General features: G+C 37.7%; 1 protein-coding gene across 5 annotated transcripts in view; it reads right to left on the bottom strand.

Annotated features, from left to right (window-relative positions):
• The window catches only part of large2 (LARGE xylosyl- and glucuronyltransferase 2), a 179,905-nt gene that overhangs the window by 89,910 nt on the left and 71,962 nt on the right, over positions 1 to 18,033 (bottom strand). Inside the window, exon 1 of one of the 5 annotated variants that reach the window (XM_055173775.2) lies at positions 13,986 to 14,577. The exons of 3 other annotated variants lie outside the window; for them this stretch is intronic. The gene's annotated coding sequence lies outside the window, so the exon portion shown is untranslated. Of the gene's footprint in view, positions 1 to 13,985; positions 14,578 to 18,033 lie in introns of those variants that run through there. One more of the 5 variants, XM_055173777.2, reaches the window with a different exon arrangement.

Raw genomic sequence — 18,033 nt, 5'->3', positions numbered from 1 at the left:
TTTGTGAGTAAATTTGATTTAAAAAATACATTTCCCAGAACACTATGGCTTACAAAGGTGGTTAAGATGTCTAAGATCCTTGGAGAAAAGTAAAGCTCATATTTCTGATGCATTAAGAAACATCGGCAAACAGACAGCCAACATCAACACTCATAAATACACACTACACAACAGACCCACAATACAGATTTCCCTGCTGTCTGAAACACACCTCCACCACTGTGGGCAAAATGAAAAATTAATAATTTAGAGCAAGAAATGAATAGTGTTTCAAGCAGACACTACATAACACATTATGTCCTCTACCTGCTATCAATTTTAAGAGGTTGACTTCAGTGTAGGCTATTATAGGGTCTCTAAGATATAGCTGATAGTTATCCCTCTGGCCTTAGTGTTTCTGCATTTTATCTTCTAAGATACCTAATTTTTACAAAGTATTAGCGAGTATCACATATGTAATCTTTTGAAGAGAAAGCAATCCCATAATGCATTTCAATGAAAAATGCTTCTCATATAAAGTATCATTAAAAAGCTGAATAAAAAACATACCATTTCAATCAATTATTAGGCATGCAATTACATTTTTTGCTTATTAGAGTATGCCGTTGTGCAGTTAGCTTAGCAACAGGCTAACGACAAACCCCATTGCAATCAAAACCATTTTTTTTAAGGGACAATAAGTGGGATTTACCCCCATCTGGTGTTGAAATTGTATTTTGCATTCACACGAATAGTGCTCTCTAGCGCCTCGCTTTTCCAAATGCTTGTTGCAACTACGGTAGCCGTTATGTAATCACTGATCTCCTTGTCCGTTTCAGCTAGTTCACGTGTTCTGAATGAAAACGCTTTGTGGTAGACTAGTGCTTTTTGTCCCTCTCTGCTATTATAGTTTATCAATACGGCGGAACGACATGGAAGCCTCATTGGACTTACCCGTTCAATTTGATTAATAAAACACTTAAAACCCTACTTACTGTCCCTTTAAGAAAGTCACGTCACTGCGCCACCATATTTGCAATGCCTCCAGGGCCAAGCAAGACTTGGAGATGCAAATTCCTTTCCCCAGAGAAATTCATTCATTATTTGAAGGCGGGACTAGAGGACCATACTGACAATTGTGATCTCTCCCATTCATATCAATACCAGTGACACATCTTGTTAATATGAAGTATCTTTGTCAATACTCACTTAAGATGAGCATGGTGCTGGCAGTGTTCCAGGTCATGGGTTTGAACTTTGATCAATGAAATGTATAGGCTAAATGCACAGTACATTGAGTTGCTTCTGCCGAATGCATAAATGTAAATGTGTGACGCTGCTGCCTATGTATAGCATTCCAAATGGGTCACTTGTTCCATTTAGGATGCTACTACCGTATAAGGCAACTGCCAGTTTAGACAGTAGACACCTCCCACTACCTTTGAAACAGAGCCGGGGAATATCAGAATTACTGTATTATTATATTATAAGACTTTAACCCGGATTTTACAAAAAGAGTAAGGTAATAGTAGGCAGTGTACAATACAATATAATACACTAACATTCTATGCGAAATACAGCCACACATACTTTCCACTGAAAATGTTTTCTCACTAAAGGTGTAAATACAGCTCATATATTCAGTAGCCATGGCGTTAAATAAAAGCCCATCTTTCAACACGTTACACCTCTCAGGGGAGAAAGCAACGCTATGAATTAGCAGGTATTTTTCCTCTCATAGGCAAGTGCAGCTAATGCATCTACAAGCGTAATTATAAAAACAAACACAGCCCGAGTGAATACATTTCTATTTATTTCTCCGTATTATGCTTGCATGACCATTATATCCCAGAGAATATTGTGATGCTTGTAATTCTCACACTGTCTTCTCCCAGTCTCACACATACAAGCGATGTGGCGACAGTAAAGCAACTGAGCGCACTGAATATTTAACAGTATCTTTCTTTCTATCGCCCATACTTTATTTGCATCACTCCCTCAGCTTGTCAGCCAAGTCCTTAGTCAGCAGTAAATCCCACACTTCCGAGGATGATCCGTCCTGTAGTCTCCAGCCAGGACAAGTGGCACAGGCTTACAAGCCAAATACCACAGGGAATTGTGGGTAACAAACTCATTTCAAACAGTCCATTAGAGAGACACGACCCAAAAAAGCAGACATTAATGAAAAGCGACTTACTTATTTGTGGAGATCCTCAATAAAGGTCAAAAACCTCCTAAGAACGACAACATCAGAGAACACTGTGCATCAGCCTTTACAAAAGGCTTCTCCCAAAGACTCATGGGAATTCTCTTTGTGCTAAGGGATCCGGCCATTGCGGTTTGTAGATAACCCTCCGTGTTGTCCTTTGAGGGCTCACGGCAGGGGCTGGACCCTGCGCCTCATCCCCCAGGACAGCCATATTGTCTATTCTCATTCATCTCTCTTCACATGTGGAGAGAACCAATGAATGTGACTCAATATAGCTACAATTTGGTGCGTTGTGGGGGATGAAACATTTCGATTGCAGACCTGTGATTGTATCCAGATGGAAAAAGTGCTCGGGGGTCTTCATCGCACGCATCTTGTCTTGCTAAACATTTAATGAAGTAGATGTGCTTCACATACTTGCTAATAATATGAAGTAGGCAGCAGATTTCTGTGCTATGTAAAACTTCCTCGCAGAAATATGCACCTACGGCGAATGATGAGCAGCATTGCTCACCGCCTCCTACTTGAAGTCAAACAGCGCAGGATTTTTTTCAGCCCTCACTAAAACCGACACAATGAGTCTTTTTATGTGTAAACACGTTTGAGGGGCTGCGAATGCAGAATCTAAACTGCAATGTGTGTGTGTGTGTGTGTCACTTGTCAACACATTTAGATGAACTGGTCATAACCACACGCACAGTCAAACATAGAGCTGTGACTGGTGTTTGCTCAAAAATGACCTCTGGCCCACAAACCCAACTGGGGTTTAATAAAACGCCAATGACCTTTGCCATTTTCGCATTAGCTTTTGTGATCCTGGGTCACAGAAAACAGGAAGGCATTATGGGATAGATGAAAAGGATCGTGGACTGCTTTTGTTTAACACAATACTCGTCTCCCTTTCCTCCTTTGTTGCTTCATGACATGGGAAAAATGACTGTTGAGAGGTTAAGCACAATAGATGAGAATGTTTCTCAGTTACCTTGTGGCTGAGCTTTGCATGAGGTGCAAGAGTAAATACATTGCTCTTAACCTGCAGGGCACCAGTTTTGGCATCAGTGGACATGCCTATGCACACTGCACTCAAAAAACTGGTTTGGAAAATGTCAGGTGGTAACACTGATCTATATAAATGACTGGATTGCGCAAAGAACGCTTAACGTAACAGCGTGAGGTGAAGCCAGCGCAGAGTTCGAGCCGCCATCTTGGTATACCCAACCGGCAGACGAATATGATTATTTATTTCGATTTCAGAATGAGCACGTTTGTCATTAATACTAAATATGCTGCGGTCTGTCTGCTGATCTGATACTGTAATGAAGATGAATGTATAATAACCGGTTAAAAACTAAAATGTACAACTTTCAGTAAATAACTATGTACATGCTTAGGACGTTTGTGTTGTAATAACGTACAGGGTAACTTCAGATATAAAAACGAAGACTAGTAAAGTGATGTTTTATCATTAAAATCTGATCGTGTCCATTGATTTAATAGAATGTTTGGGTATACCAACATGGCGGCACGGTGGCTTCACAGTTGTGACGTCATGCGCAATCCAGTCATTTATATAGATCACTGGGTGGTAAGCACAGTTGACCAGGGGCAACAGTGTGTGTTTACTTGGAAATTAGGAAATTTTTAGTTTCGAGTTAATATGTCAGTTCAAGCGCAAGAAAACGTGAACTCAGCACTCGGAAGCCTTGATATGCGGCATTTCGGCCACGTGCGTCAGACGGCCGCACACACATAATTTTAAAACAGCGTGTTAAATCTGTTTTGCATTTTCTTGTGCTTAAATATTTAAATTGGCAGTACCTGAAAGCATGTAAAGTGATCGCTTGTGCCGACGAAGCAGTGCGCTTGAGACAACGCAGTGACAGGTTTACGCTGTTCCTGCTCCCATCTGTTGAACTTTAAAGCTCAACCAGACCCGAAGATTCACCTTATAACGTAACAAACTAAAAACATGGGCGGGAATGGTGGCAGTAAATGAAGGCTAGAAGGGATACTACTATGGCCAAAATCTCCACAGATGAGGGCTATTTTCATCCTAAACCTAACCTAAACCCAACATGTCATGGGATTTAGGCTGTAGCTGTATCCTATCTAGCCAGAATCGCTGTTTTTCATCCTACTGGACCATTCACACCAGACACGGAAGAGGCGACAAGCGCATGCAATTTACATGTTAAGTCAATGCAAAGATAAAAATAGGCATCCTGTGGGGCGGTAAGCGTGAGTGGTGTGGCGCAAAAGCGCAAGTTGAAAAATCTGAACTTTGTCATATTTTTGCGGCGCGTTAACCAATCAGGAGCTTGCTCTGGCAGTGATGTGATTACAGGAAGCGAGCAGAGGCAGAAAAACAAAACTACAATAGAGGACAATCATCATCGTTACAAGAGACTAGATCTTCGTACTTTTACAGGAATTTCAAGGATCTTGTTTAGAAGAAAGTGAGGGAGGAGGTCAAACAATCAGGTAAGTTTACACAATTTGAACTATATAAGCCCCTTCCATGACGCAAATTTATGCGTGAATGTCTTGAATGACTAGAAATGTTCAAGCGTCCAACTACGCGTGATTAGCACGTTTTTGCTGCCTCTTCCGCATCTGGTGTAAACGCACAGTAAGGGGCAGTTCACATATCGCGTCTTTTGCACACTCAAGTTCGTTATTTCAAATGTAGGCGCGTGGGATGCACGCTCATAATGAAAGCGATGCGATTGCGACGCGCACACGGTGCGATCGCGAAGCACTCTTTTTTCCAGGCGCGTCCGCACCGTATCAAGTTAAAAACATCTCAACTTTTCAGAATGCCGCAAGCGCACCACGGGTCATGTGACAAGAACCAACCAACGGTCGCGTTTTTCGCACGGTTTAAGGCGCGAAATGTGAACCATCCCTAATACTACCCCCAAACCTAACCCTAAACCCAAATCTCACAAGTTTTGCCCATAGCTGTATCCCCTCTAGCTAGTACCAGAGTTAAAAAGTATGGGGGTGTGGCATCGTGAGAGGGTATGTAATAGAGGCAAGGTATCTGCCATCTAGGTGGTTGCAGCATGGGGACTACAAACCAAGATGGCCACCGGGTCCCGGACTACAATTACCAGGTTCCTCAATGGTGAAGACAGCTGTTGCCAATGAAGGAGAAAAGCTGTTAATGAGCTGAAAACAGAGAGTCTTGATTTTGTTTGGTGTTTGATAGGACACACACAAAGAGAAGCTGGAATAGTTTTGGTTAAAAATCGTTTTGGTATTTAAGTTGATGATTAAAAAGAACCCAGTGATTTGATCTCTGCTTGGACTCGATTTGTGAAACAACCCACACTTTGGTGATACCCTACCTCTCACGATGCCACAGGGGACAGAATCACCTTTATTTCAAAGTGTCCCACATGTCCCCTGCGTATTCTATGCCCATGCAGGTGATGGTACCTATTGAGTAAGAAAAAAAATACTATGGAAGTCAACAGGTACCGTCAACTGTGTGCTTACCATTATTTATCAAAATACTGTATCTTCTTTTGTGTTCAATACAGGTTTACAACAACATGAGGGTGAGTAAATATATATTTTTTTGTAAACGATCCCTTTAAGAATTTAGTGTTAATCATTATAGTAGACTGTAAAGCCTGGAGTAAAGTTTTTTTTACATGCAAAGTATAGTATATTACACATACGTTCACATACGCATTGCGACAAAATGCAACACATCTCCTGGGCTAAATTTTATTATCTCCTGTAGGCGCATGCTCAACCTATTCGTAGATTGTATGGTGAGTTTCAAAAACAGTATGCGTATTCTTCTGATGAAGAAAACTGCGTCACGCACATTGTACGTGGACCATTGCGTAAACGTAAAAAATGGACCATTAAGATCTCACAAGTAGCAAAAAATAAAGGTTGGCCCCTTTATACCCGAGTGTGCCCTTCAGCAAATCAGTTACTGTAAAACCAGTGGTGGAAATTCACTCTTTTGAATCGTTCCCACAGCCTTGATTTTACAAAAACAAAAGTCTTCAATGCATCAATGTTAGATGAAAGCCAAGTGAAGGACATGATGTTCCTGTCAAAGGCTTCATGTTGCTTTTTCATTCAGTGAGGAAACAAAGGTAGTTGATGATGAATCTTTAATGTTTAGGCGAATATCAATTTTAAATCCTCAGCACCATTTCCTCTTGTTTTCCATGGTTGGCCACAGTCTCGGTGTTGTGACACAGACCCAGAAAACATATATTGAAAAAGTCAAAACTGTGCAAGGTAGTTTGTCAAACTGCCCGTGAACTTCCAGAAACAAAATTGGTATGGATTCAGAGCTGTGGTGTGGCAGTAGCGAATCTCATTTTGACACGCATGGACTGTATATATACTGTACAGCTTCAGTTCTGAATATTCAATATGGGCTGACCCCATTCCCATATCACTGTCAGCCTACATTTTCTTACAGCAAACAGGCCACACAACAAATCAGTAAGGATAGTAAAGCTCAAAGCATGGTGTTTGTGTGGTCGTGGGTTCAATTCTCAGTGAACACACATACTGGTAAATATTACGTTTATCTTTGATGCACTGAATGAAACTGTCTTTCAAATAAGAAAAGCAATAGAAACAGGTTTTCTGGACCATTTGGATATTGGCCATGAACATTGCATCCTGAACCTCCAGTCATTAATACCCTCTCTGTGTTTGCACTGAAACAAGATGTGGGTGGTTAAACCAGTCCTGATTCAGAGTCCTTTCACTCAGCACTGTCTTATATAATCTTTCACAAATTCACCTTCATTCTTTATTTTTATTATTCAATAGATGTCAACATGAGATTATGCTTTACATACCTAAACCTAGAGCCTTTAAAACACCATCAAAAGATCTTTAGCTGTAATCGACCTCAAAGCTAAAAACATCACTGTGTGGCTCCTGCGTTGCATAACTCATCTCACAAGAAAGAGAGGCCTCTAGTGTTTCTGCAGAGACCTGTGGCAAGGTTTTCCATTAAGGCTGAGACGTCACAGAGCTTTGTGTGAACCTGCGAGGGTGTGAATATAATCCATTTATTACCATGTGTGACCATCGACTGTAAACTTATCCGTCAATTCGTACACCCCCTGTTCTGTCATGAGTCACATCTAGATGCTAAAAGTGTTTGTGTGGTGTGGATATGAGATGGAGGATGAAGTTAGGGTGGATAAATCTTAAGAGAAAAAAAGTTATATTTGAACGCAAAATCAAATGAAACAAATAGGAAATTGCATTTGGGATGAAGAAAATGAAGAGCCTTTCTTTAGGCCTATTAAGATTTCTCTTCCTATTAAGAAGAATGTGTGCTAAAACATCTACATCTTGAAACTTATGTTACAATGCAAAAAGCTAATTAGTCCAAGAAATAATGATAAATTAAAATTTATGGTAAATATATGTAACTCGAGACCACAAAACATAAGGGTAAATTTTCTGAAATTGAGATTTTTACATCATCTCAAAGCTGAATATATAAGCTTTCAATGCATGGTTTGATGTATGGCTTGTTAGGATAGGACAATATTTGGTCGAAATACAGTACAACTATTTGAAATTCTGGAATCTGAGGTTGCAAAAAAATCTAAATATTGAGAAAATCGCCTTTACAAATAAAGTCCTTAGCAACACATATTATTAATGATAAAGACATTTTTATATATTTACGAAAGGAAATGTACAAAATATCTTCATGTAACATGATCTTCACATAATATCCTAATTTGATTATTTTGACAAATACAATGTGTTTTTGGCTTTTGCCTGTGATATTTAGGTTTTGTGGTTCAGGGTCACATAAAGGATTTTCAATGGCTGATTCTTAAAGTCCCATTGAATTCAAAATAGAGTTTTTTTGGCTTTTGTTTAAATATTTTAAGGATAAACGAATGTGTTCGAAAACATTGACAAAATTTACATGTACAAGATACAACCACTCATTTCCTGCCAGCCATTTTTTCGAAAAGTTGCATTTTTTGTGATTTTCACAAAGGTTTCACAAAATGCCTTCCAGAAAAATGTTCTTCTAAGAATATATAAACATACAAATATATCAAATAAAAGAACAGACCCCCTCTTCTCAAGCAAACAAACAAACAAACAAAATGGGGGAAAAAAATATTTAGTCCTATCTATATTTTCTGTATATAACCTCTTATGTGGGTTCACACCAGATGGATCGAAGTTCAACGATTTGCGCGAGTAGATTACATACAAAGTCAATGCAAAGACAGGCGATATGGGCGGCGCGTTTGCCGTGAAAACACGCGATATTCGCCTCAAACGCGTCTTCGCCCAAGTTGAAAATATTTAACTTACGCAAAAAATTCGCATGACACAAAGTTAAATCCCATGAGTAATCTAGAGCGAATAAGGCGATGCCCCGCGTTTGGTATGTACGTAGCATTATATATGGGTATTTTTCTTCAAAAATATAATTTTTTTAGTAAAAAGTTGAAATAATTGCATTTTTTGTGAATGAATTTTGCTAGAGATCAGATTCAGAACGATTATCAAAACATACACAGAGTTTAAAATTAGTAAATTACGTCAGTTTTTTTTAATAAATTGGGTAACACGTTATCACACGGAACACGTTTTTTATGCATATGTTTTCTCTTAATTGACAAGATAACTCATCAATGGTGGTGAAAGAGTTAAAAATGGTCTCTGACTTCCATCAATACAGATCAATGAATTTTATGACATCATTCTGCAGATTCTCATGAGATTTCAGGCTAAACTAATCGGTATTGATTATTTTAAAAGAAAGAGGAGCCATTAAATATACGACGCCCAACTTTCTGTTTAAGTAAAAATTACAAAAACACATTAACCTGATAAGGAACACTGTGCCATACACAGCACACCCCCTCCCTTGCACATGAGGCTGCATAAACTTCATTGTATCTTTGAAGCATTAAATCTTCAAAATGAAGAGTTTCGTTGCAAAACGAGATAACCACCGTTTTTTTAATTGATCAGAAATCTTGTTTTTTGGTTGTGCATTCCAATTAATTTCAATGCAACTGCAGTTGGTTTGTTTTGATTTAAACCTTTATAACTTAAAAAATACAGCTAAGTAGCACCATAAAACAAAAACTAACATGATCCCTTGTGGAATTTCAGCCGTTCCATAAGAGGCTAAAGAATTTGAAGGCACTTCAATGGTCTTTAAAATTGTGATGAAATGAATCAGACAAAAGCTTCGAATACATAATGATAATATTTTGTGAAGTTTTAAGTGGAGAAAACTAAAATACAAAAAAACAACAGTTTGGTTAGATCTGTGTCCACTAATCAATTCTTATCCATTACTGTTAGATACAATGCATTTATGACATTTACTGAACTGATTACCAGTGAAAAATGAATGCACAAAATATGTTTACTATCAAAAATAATGCTATGAAAGTATTCAGTGGTGGGTAATCATCAACTCTATCAACAAACTGCCCTATAGGCACAACCACACACAACCGGCTTCATTTCTTCAAACAAGGCTGTTGATGCTACACAGGATAAGGTGATAAAGAAACACTGTCTTTCTCTCAAGAAAGGCCATCTGTCATGTATGCCCGCATGTGTTTGGTTCAGAAGAATAAAGAGTGGGCATCTAATACTTTTAAGCCAAGCTTTAGCCTCGTGTGTGTACACAGTTGCTGACCACCACTACGGCCACAAACAGAGCATGTTCACAACCTGAGGTGTCGATGAAGGAAGGAAAGAGGATGTTTTTAAAAGTACCGTCAATATAAGCTCGCTGGTGTTCCCGTAGGCTATAAAATGTCCTACAGTGCCAACAGAAATGTGTCAGAAAATGTGTTACAGCGGGAGAAAAGCTTCAGGCTTCTTCTGCTTGTACATCTCAAAGCTTTGCTCAGAAATAAGCTTAAGTGGGCGTGGCTTCTCTGCTGAATATATACAGTGTAAGTGAGAAGGTTTATAGGGCCAAATCCTTGGAGGGTTTATTGGGACATAACATTTATTGTGAAGTAATTCCAAGACCATTAAAGCCTTGCAATGCGATTAAATAAAGATTTCTACCAACATTTCCACCTACTATTATGTTCGAAAAACAGATCCCAAACTAATGCTATTGATTGATTGAATCAAACAAAACAGAATAATGTTTTGATGGTAAAATTTTTTGGGGAAATCAAAACTAATTATATAGTTGTCTACGCCCATTAAGCTGTGATGGGGAAGAAATCTTCAACATTTAAACAATGGCACACATCAACTTTTAAATTTTTAGGTAAGGAAAAAAGATCAAAAGAACATGTCCTTATCTTTATAAAATGATATTATGATTATACTTTTTTTGTGATGATAATGTTCTGCATCGAAGTATTTGTATTGTTTATAGTCTACTCAAAGAGCCTAAACATCACAAGTGATGCATTAACATCATATAAACATCACATATGTCATGCATTAAAGGTGCAGTGTGTAATTTTTAAAAGGATCTCTTGAAAAAAATGCAAAATAATACCGTAAAACTTCAAATAATAGCCGATTCCCAAATAGACGCCTGTCTCTTTTAGACGCCTGGTGTGACGACAGGTTTGGGTAAATAAACGCCTGTCTCAAATAAAGGCCTGGTCTGTTTTTGAGTTTCGGGTTGTATTTAATCTTCTAAAACCCGTCAGATAGTCTGTTTAAGACAGTTCTATGGTGCAGATTGAACACGCTAACGTTTTTTTTGCTTACCGGTAGATGTCACGTGACAGACGCAGTCGTTCCTTTACTCATCACTATGACAACACAACAAGCTTTGTCGGCAGGCTTGAGGTGATGATGAGAGTAGCGAAGTGACAATCGGGAGAGTCGGGACTTTTCCCGGTGGGCCGGTAGTGTTTTGGGGCCGCTGATAATAGCCGGGCTTTCAGTCTTTTGTCATGCATGCACTCCCGCCACACATTGTATTTCTCACGCGGAAACACTATTTATCATATTTAATATGCTGCAGCGCCTAAAATGTATCTGGCCGCACTGCTCTCTCTCTCTATCAAGCCAGTCTTCCCTAGAGTTCTAGTCGAGCGAGCAAATACAAAAAAAAGAAAGAGTCTACACAATAGACAATCAGAAAATAGCACTGTTGTATCTTGGTAAGATTTCACGTAACAACCAATAAAAAAACATATCCTTGTTTGCTTTATTTATACTGCCAATAATTTAAGACTGTTGTTATTACACAAACTAATTTGTTAAACACATTCATATTAAAAATAAAACGTAATATGTGGTAACCTCCTGCTGTCATGCTGGAACAATTAAATTATAAGCCTGTCTCTTTTAGACGCCTGGTGTGATGATAGGTTTGGGAAAATAAAAGCCCGGGCTATTATTTGAAGTTTTACGGTATACAAAACTATATTGTTAGTTGTGTATAAAGACCTTTTAAAAGAACCATTTTGTTTTTATAACCTTAAAATGAGACATTTTATCTACATACACCAAGGGTCCCCCCACATGGAAGCCGCCATTTTGTGCCGCCATGTTTCTACAGAAGCCCCTAATGGACAAACTTTTTTACTAAGTTGTCTCCGACGATGAAATGTTTGTCCGGTGGTGGCTATCGTAGCTTCTTTATGCATTTCAAAAGCGAGGGTTGGGCAGTGGACTGAGCCATTAGTTGCAATTCGCAACCTCACCACTAGATGCCGCTAAAATTTACACACTGCACCTTTAACATTTACTTTAGTCTTTTGTCAACTCTATTTCGCACACACAATTCACCTTTGTGTTTCTATGTTTTCTTTTAATTTTGCGTACATACGATGCCATAGGTACTGCATTGATTTTTTTTCATTTTTATGCAAATGTTTATTTTTATGTATAGACCATTTTGCAAGATGTAAACAACACTGGCCCAGAAGCACTTCCTGTTGTTTTTGGTTTTTATAGTTCACATTTATTTTACATTTTGATTCAGTTCTAAATTTTCTGTTGGTTGTATTTTGTTCTAATATTAATTAATATTAATATTTTGTTTACATCTTGCAAAATGGTCTATATATTCTGTAAATTAATTTATTTCCTGTGTACTGACTATAATTTACCAACCCTGCACACTGTAAATAAAGATTTGTTGGTTTAACTTCAAAAAGTAAGTTACCTGGTTGCATTAAAATTTTGAGTTCATTCAACTTAAAAGTAAATTGTTGTGTCAACTTTTAAGTTGAATTAACTCAAAATTTTAGGGCAACCAGGTAACCAACTTTTTTACACTGAAAAACAAAAGTTCTTGTACATTGACAATAAAGAGCTCGCTTAAATAAAAAGATGGTTAAATGTCTAGAAATGGTTAAATTATTAAACGTTATGCCTCTCCGGCTAACTGTCATTAAGGAATAGGAAACACACGTCCTTTCCAAACACACACACACAATTTCCCACAATCACTGCCCTGAGCACATAAGCATACGACTGTAACACACATCATAACACACACACTGACTCTTGTGTGAAGTAAAACAGGGACAGTGCTTTGCTGATAGCGTGAGATTACTAAATGCTGAGCTCCAGATGTGTGACTACGCAGATAGAGATGGTGAAGTGTGTTAAGACCCTAACAGCTGCTGGAGAAGCACACAGGGAGCCCTACATTTGTGCTTCAGTGGATAGAAATGTGGTTTAATTAGCAGTAACCTTTCCAGTATCGAGAGACCAGTAATATCACACACAACACACACACACACTCGTCTTATACACGAAGATAGTAGTTAAAGCACACATATCCTTAGTCACCCAAGTTTAAATGTAACCACCAGCTGGTGTTGCCGTAAAGGTGACTTGTTATGTCACTTAATATGTACGCTCAGGTAAAGCATCCCATTTTATTGAGCCTGTGATGATGCATTTCTGTGGCTAAAATTGTGTACTACTAAGTGTATATAGTGTTTAATGTTGCATCAAAAAAAAAAAAAAATATATATATATATATATATATATATATATATATATATATATATATATATATATATATATATATATATATATATATATATATATATATATTTATTTAATTTATTAAATTTATTGTTATTTTAGACATAAACGTATGTGCAATATACACACTATTATATGTTTCAAAACGAGATAAATTTAATATTAAAAAAAAAATGCAAAACGTGTTTATTGTTGTGTTATTATGTTGTTATTGTGCTTTATTGTCCTACATAGTTGTACTTTTATTTAGTTATAAGAGCTTAAATCAAAACAAACCAACTGCAGTTTGATTGATATTAACTGGACTGCACAATTAAAAAACCCTATTTTTTTAAAAATTGAAAAACGAAGTTATCTTGTTTTGCACCAAACTCTTCATGTATTGTAATGTAAGTGTTATATTATATTATATTATATTATATTACATTATATTATAAGTATAGCAAGAATGGATATTTTAGGTGCTGTAACTGGCAACTTAAAAAAAGACATTTTTGCCATAATAAATATATTTTAAATAGTCCTGTGGTGCAGAATAAAATATAAGATAAAAAAATGTGTATCAAAATTGTTTTAAACGCAAATGTAAATATACAATACAATATAAATTAATAAATAAATAAATATATATACATTTTTATTAATTTATATATTTTATAATTCCTACAATCTATACACTGAATTGTTTTCAGCACTGAAATGCAAGAGAAATTTGCATTCATGCATCTCTTGATTTTTCCTACTTCTTTAACCTGAACACAGAAGGATGCCAATGTTAGGAAAAAAGCATGCACAAAAGAAAGACATATGGAAAAGTTCTCACCCTTTTCACCTTGTCATATGCAGGCAGATTCAATGTGCGAGCAAGTATACAGAAATCCTTTTATCCATGCTGGACAAACGACAAAGGTGCTTAAAATCCGGGCTGCAGAGTTCTGCTTACATCCACACGAGTGAGTGAATTTGAGAGACAGGTGTGCCCTCAATGTATGAACTGATGATTTTAGTGCATGATCACAAAGAGACGGAGAGAGAGAGAACTGAAGGAACCCTCGACTGAACCTTCGATAGTGATCAAATCAGTGTGTGACACAGATATCCCTTATTCTCTTAGAAACAAGCCACAAGAAGATGCTCCAAAATCTTAAAGCAAGAGTCCCGGGAAGGTTGGAATAATATGCAGTCCATGCCTCCAAAGATCAGAGATTCCTTAAAGAGAGACAGAAGTGTGCATCGTGTCCTTACCCTGCAGCACTTCTAGATGAAGATTGGAGTACAGCGCATCCATAAACAGCTTTTCTGTCTCTTGCACAAACATTTGCTCTTCTAGTCCATCTTTCCCACGTCTCTGAGCTTGTGAACGGTGTTAATGGCTCGCCGTTGTGCTCTGATCTGCAGCTAGAGCAGGCAAAGCACCTCCCCCACCTCAGCTAATCCAGCCCTCTATGTGACTGCTTCAGTTCACTTCAGCCAATCAGAGCAAAGGGACCGCCCACAGGCCCGCCTCCTCTCTAATGCACTAACACTGCCACATTATACACTGGATACTCTATTACACCACAGACCGAGGGCACTGAAAAAACATTGAGTCAGGTTCCAAAAAAAGGGACAGAGGCAAACAAAATGTTCAATTATAATTTGTGTTGATTTTGGTGGGCAGGGTGGTCTCATTAACACTATAAATTGTTTTCGTAAGGGTTTACATTGACAGCAAATTGCAGCCAGAAAGCAACTGGAAGCCATTTGTTTTCAATTGAAGAATGCAATTTAAGGCAACGTAAGTGTAACATTGTTAAATATACTTGCAAATAAAATAATTATCGCATGTGTATAATATGCACAATACAATATACTCACATCACCTATACAGTACAAATAACAAACATACAGTACATACAAACAATACACTACAGTGACCATGTTACAGAATATATTACTATTCATGAGATCTCTTTAAATCCTCAAAAACTTAATTTTTGTACTTAAAAAAATTACGATCTCTGCACAATCTCTGAAAGCCAATGTTGCCATTTGAAATCACCTAAACAAACAACCCCTCAACCCAGTAGAATCTGAACCTTCTTTTGATAGACCCGCCCCACACATACGCAACCCAGGCAACGATGTCGAATAGTAGACATAAGGGGTAAAGTGTGTTTTGGTACTCGGCCTGACTTTTCCAAAGTGTTTTTCAAAAATCATGCACCCCGCCTTTAAAGTGTTTTCCATTTAAACATATTTTTCAGATGTTACCAATTGAAGTATTTTTTTTAAGTTGATCCAACTTTTACTTTTTACAGTGCACACTACCATAGCTTAGCTTAGCTTAGCACAATTCATTGAATCTGATTAGACCATTAGCATCGCACTCAAAAATGACAAAGAGTTTTAATATTTTTCCTATTTAAAACTTGATTCTTCTATAGTTACATTGTGTACTAAGACCGACGGAAAATTAAAAATTAGTAATTTTCTAAGCCGATATGGCTAGGAACTATTTTGGTGTAATAATCAAGGACTTTTCTGCCGTAACATTAGCCAACCATTTGCATACCGCTCAAAAATGACCAAAGAGTTTTTCAATATTTTTCCTATTTAAAACTTGACTCTTCTGTAGTTACGTCGTGTACTAAGACTGACGGAAAAATAAAAGTTGTTATTTTCAAGGCCGATATGGCTAGGAACTATTTTGGTGTAATAATCAAGGACTTGCTGCCGTAACATTAGCCAACCATTAGCATACCGCTCAAAAATGACCAAAGAGTTTTTCGATATTTTTCCTATTTAAAACTTTACTCTTCTGTAGTTACGTCGTGTACTAAGACTGACGGAAAAATAAAAGTTGTTATTTTTCAAGGCCGATATGGCTAGGAACTATTTTGGTGTAATAATCAAGGACTTTGCTGTCGTAACATTAGCGAACCATTAGCATACAGCTCAAAAATGAACAAAGAGTTTTTTAATATTTTTCCTATTTAAAACTTGACTCTAATGTAGTTACGTCGTGTACTAAGACTGACGGAAAAATAAAAGTTGCTATTTTCAAGGCCGATATGGCTAGGAACTATTCTGGTGTAATAATCAAGGACTTTGCTGCCCTAACATTAGCCGACCGTTAGCATACCGCTCAAAAATGACCAAAGAGTTTTTCGATATTTTTCCTATTTAAAACTTGACTCTTCTGTAGTTACGTCGTGTACTAAGACTGACGTAAAAATAAAAGTTGCTATTTTCAAGGCCGATATGGCTAGGAACTATTCTGGTGTAATAATCAAGGACTTTGCTGCCCTAACATTAGCCGACCATTAGCATACCGCTCAAAAATGACCAAAGAGTTTTTCGATATTTTTCCTATTTAAAACTTTACTCTTCTGTAGTTACATCGTGTACTAAGACTGACGGAAAAATAAAAGTTGCGATTTTCTAGGCCGATATGGCAAGCAACTATACTCTCATTCTGTAATAATCAAGGACTTTGCTGGCGTACCATGGCTACAGCAGGCGCAATGATATTACGCAGCGCCTGAAAATAGTCCCCTTGGTAACTTTCAATAGCAGGGGACTATTTTTGGGCACTGCGTAATATCATTGCGCCTGCTGCAGCCATGTTACGGTAGCAAAGTCCTTGATTATTACACCAGAATTAGAGTATAGTTCTGCCTAGAAAATCACAACTTTTATTTGTCCGTCAGTCTTAGTACACAATGTAACTTCAGAAGAGTGAAGTTTTAAATAGGAAAAATATCGAAACTCTTTGGTTATTTTTTAGCGCAATGCTAATGGTCTTATCAGATTCAATGGATTGTGCTAAGCTATGCTAAAAGTGCTAGCGCCAGACCCAGAGATCAGCTGAATGGATTCCAAAATGGTAAAAAACAAATGTTTAACTCTAGGGGAGCTGGAAAATTTGTGTCCTTTTAAATTAAAAAAATACTTTGTTGAATTTTTATTTATTTATTAGGTTTTATTAATTGTAGTAATTTTTTAAAGGGTTGATCCAACTTTTTACAGTATACCAGGTGCTTGCAAATAACATTTCAACGCTTCAAGATAGGAATTAGCATGCTATTATAATCCAACCATTCACAATGCTAGCATAAATGTATATAAACTACTGCTTTTCAAGCAAAGAACCACCAGAAACTCACTTGCTCCCTTCCAGTGATTTCATAGCATACTGTTAAGTTGCCATATGCAGGGCACTTATACAAGGTGATCACTGGACATTGGAGGGTGATGGTGATTTTCTGCCCATATGGGCATGTCAGCGTTGCATCTGGATGATATGAGCTTTTTGGCAGTATACGTGTTAGCATATACGTGTGTGAAAATGTAAAATATTTTGTCCCAGATTCCGGTCAGGGGTCAGAGGTCACCCACACTCCACAAAATGTTGGCTAGTTCCCTCCGTCTCCAAATCTCTCCCTGCACGTTTATTGGGCGGGCGGTCAAAAGACATTATCTTCAGTTGGGCGACCACAGATGTGCACCATGACTTCATGCTCCAAAAACTCAGATTTGCACAGGAGCGCAAGGAACCCTGGTTTATCCGAAACAGCACAATCACCCGTAAAGCACCTGCATACACACACACACAGACACATACACAGTGATCTCTAGTGGAGCTGTGAAAGTGGTTGGTTTGTTGACAGCTGTTTGCAGAGACAAGAGGTATTGATTATCTCCTGGGGCTGATGTGGTCTTTCTCTCTCTCTTGGGACTTAACACCTCTGTATCTCTTTATTCCGTCTCTGTTCTTTTGGCCTTGCGGGACACAGCGAAAGCTCAGGGGAGCATCACTAGCCCATGTCCAGGCGAGTGTTAAATATTTGATGGGTTTCTAGTGGCGTTGGGAGTCTGTTAATGGCTAT

Source organism: Misgurnus anguillicaudatus, chromosome 15 (assembly GCF_027580225.2).
Source record: "Misgurnus anguillicaudatus chromosome 15, ASM2758022v2, whole genome shotgun sequence".
Lineage (NCBI taxonomy): Eukaryota > Metazoa > Chordata > Actinopteri > Cypriniformes > Cobitidae > Misgurnus > Misgurnus anguillicaudatus.
The sequence above is the reverse complement of the archived record's forward strand: the minus strand, read 5'-3'. Positions and strand labels throughout refer to the sequence as shown.